The sequence below is a fragment of the Chlorocebus sabaeus genome, chromosome 26 (genome assembly GCF_047675955.1).
Source record: "Chlorocebus sabaeus isolate Y175 chromosome 26, mChlSab1.0.hap1, whole genome shotgun sequence".
NCBI classification, from domain to species: Eukaryota; Metazoa; Chordata; class Mammalia; order Primates; family Cercopithecidae; genus Chlorocebus; species Chlorocebus sabaeus.
Window position 1 is genome coordinate 22,594,591 of NC_132929.1, and position 3,766 is coordinate 22,598,356.

Consider the following 3,766-nt stretch of genomic DNA (forward strand, 5'->3'; position numbering starts at 1 on the left):
AGTCTTAAATTAACAGTGAAATTGAAAATTAAAGACAGAGAATGGTAATTTCAAGTGAGTGAGAAAAGGAAACTCCACACAATGTGGAGTCACTGAAACCAAGGTTAAAGGTTGTTTCCACTTTATTAAAAGAGAATGATGAGTGATCAACTAAAAAGAGTACTAAAAATATGTCAGGTAAATCATAAAACCCAGAAGGCAAATCTAAAAAAGTCTGATTTTGCTGTGGTTTTGTACAATAATTCAAACTAACATAGTTTGAAGATAGAGTAAGAGGTGACCAAATAAGATCTAAATTTGATCATCCTCACTTATTTTCCTCTAATCCAGAGCTTTGCTTTCTGAGCTAGAAGAAAATCTGCACCATGACATTTCTACCTTCTTTACTCTCAGAATCATCTATCACCCTCTGCAGGCACATGTTCCAAAAACAAAATTTTCCTTCATCTCTCGGAAAAATAGCATGTACTAGAGAATTAACTGGTGCAATTATGATTATTTGACTATTCATATAACATGGGATGTTAATTATCAGATATTACCTTTGATTTCAAGAAACTGTTGCTATAAACATAAAGCAGAAAATTCTGAAGGAAAAAAGTTTATTGTTTTTACTTATTAATATTATTTTACAACGTAAAGCTTCCTGTGACTTTCAGGCAGAGAAAAATATCACATTTAATAACTGAAGCTATTTTCCAATATCTTGTAAATAGTTCACTCTTATATTACTTCCCTATAACAACCTAATTCCCATTGATATTTTATTAAGCTCTCTTCAAAACTGAGATGTTAATCAAGACATGGATGGGAAAATGATGTAAATCCTTACGTTCAACGCCATGACTATCTGGTTTATTTCTACGTAATGACTTAAAAGATCTTACCCACAGGCTTCAGACCAGAATTAGTGTAATATTCCATTTTCAGGTCTAATGTGTAGCAACCCAGTCTTCATTCTGCATTAATGTTAGTGTTATAAAAAGAAGCATTTAAAATCAGTAATAGGATTTATAATATTAATGAATAAATTTTCTACTCATTTGTATTTCTATAGTTCCAATAGAATTCCTGTTTGTCCATTTATTTTCTCAAATCTAGTGATAATAGCTATGTGTCATGTAACGACAGGGATATGTTCTGGGAAATGCTTCATTAGGCGATTTTGTCATTGTGCAAACATCATAGAATGTACTTACATAAACTTAGATGGTATAGCCTACTACATACCTAGACTATGTACCGTAGCCTATAGTTCCTAGGCTACAAACCTGTACAGCATGTTACTATATGGAATACTATAGGCAATTGTAACACAATAGTATTTGTGTATTAAACATAGAAAGTTACAGTAAAAATACGCTATTAAAATCTTATGGAACCACCGTCATATACATCGTCTATCATTGACCAAAATGTCATTATGTGGTACATGGCTGTAATTTGAACTTCAAAATATTAGATGGGAATTCACAAGTAGTTTTCCAATGTATCATATTTTGTTCTTTTCCTTTTTAAATTTCTGGGAGACTTTTCTGCTTATCCATTTTTAAGAATAATGCCTCATGTGTTTGAAATTACATAATCAAATAAGTAAAAATTAAAAGACCATAAATATTGTACATGAATATTTCATTGTATCTAACAATTTATTGTGAGAACTACATTATTATTCTTAATATTAAAACCAAATGCAAACTGGAATGCCTTTCCTTATTTTTAATTTTTATTATGTATAATAGAAAAAATTTCCAATCACCATTTACAATAGAATGTAATTGTACTTGTAGAATGTATCTAGAAATATGACATTTTGTGATTGATTACTTTCATACTAACATGGAAATAAAAATTTTCATCCTAGAAATGCATTTGTAGTATTTTTCTAAATTTTGGAGCCCTTACTCAATGGATTAAACTGGTAGAAATTATGTTATGTGGCCTATACTGCATTACTGAAATAAGAGCAAAATTACACAGAAATGAAAATGCCCAATTTGTTACCAAAAAAAATCCCTTTTAAACTAAAATTACTTACGTTGAGTTAATAAAGCAGAGTAAGCAGATATGTCACCTCTGACACATATAATCTAAATATACAGGAATGCCAGATTTAAAAAATGACAAAATATTATAAATATTACAGCTTGAAACCAAGAATAAAACATCTAATAACTCAAAGTGGTTTACTAATGTTTCAGAAGACAACATCCAGGACTTACAGTTTCATCCCCTGTATGCAAGAGGTGTTCAAGCTAAGGGCCTACTGTTCACAAAGCCAGGATATCTCAAAATTATTCCCTACAAAAATCTACCCATTAACTCATAAAAGCAACAAGGAAACTGCCACTTTTCTGGAGCCATGGGTAGAAATAAACAAGGTTATTGAACCTGGCTCCTATGCTACACCCATGTGAGGGCCAAAACACACAGTTCGTAGGATAATGGATCTCAAGACAAGGACTAAACATAAAAATAGTCTATAATCAATAAAACATATGAGTCCTAACAGAGGCAAAATGTTAAGTCATCTCTGTAAAGTCACTTCTATAACTTGGGCACTCCCGTAAAAAATATGTCAGTGACGTTATCAAAAATCACAAACTGCCACTTGTGAAATACAAGATAATTCCAAACGAGAATTACAAGATTATTCTAAAAGTGACATTTAGACTAAGAATGTTTTAAATATTCAAAGACAATAAAAATGGAACAGAAACCATAAGGCAAAAACAGAACAGTATGTGATAAATTGATTCTCTCTGTACTTAGTTAAGTATTTCATTCAGAAAACCTACTACACGTCCCAAAAGTCTGGGATCCATTTCTGAATCGAATCAGGAAAATCATAAAAGGACGGAGATGAGTGGACCTCCTGATCTGAAAGTAGGTTGAAGGTCACGTGCTATACCATTTTGATATACTCTCATTATGTTTTAGGGCCAAGCATGTGTCAGTGATTTCCTTGGGCCAGATGTAGGCGAGGTGGAAGAAAGAGCGTCACTGGAGGAATAGACATAGTTAGAATTGGGAAGCTTAATACAGGGACAGCAAAAAACTGCAATCAGGATATATTTTCCCTAATCTGGGAAATGCAGACGGGAGTACCCTATAAGTTAAGCAGGGGTAGGGGAGAGAAACAGCAATCTACTTGAGATCCATCAATGTACCCAAAAGAGAAAGATTTAGCTGCAAAAGCCTGCCACTTTCTACACTCCTGAAGGCTTACCTGTATGGATTGCATCAAACCTTTAGATGCTGGCTGGTTTTAGGCAGTGGAAGATCTTGGAGGGTAGAGTAAAAGATCCTGGTTTATTTATTCCCCTGGCATTCTCACAGCTGGGCTGCAGATGGGTAGTGCCTGTATTTCTCCACTTAAGGCCAAAGCTGTTGGGTGTGATCTCAGGGATGGTAGTGGCTTTACACCTTCACTGGGGATGTTTCACTTTCCCTTAGAAAACACTCCTTTCACTACACTTTTGGCCATCACTCCATTTGCACATGTTCCCTGCTAGGACATTGACTGATACAGACCTTTATCTGTTAAGTCAGAACTTTGCCTGTCTCCTTACACCTCCTCCCTACTCAACTTCCTTCCATCCTGCAGGACACAGAATCAAGGTTAGGAAGCCAAGGAAAGCCCCGTAGAAACTCAAGGCAGAGAGAAGAAAAACCACATCTCTGCTTTTCCAACCTCAAACTTTCCTTATGCTCCTGAACCAGGCTAGGAATGGGGAGAAGTTTCAACATTAAATCAGGTATGGAC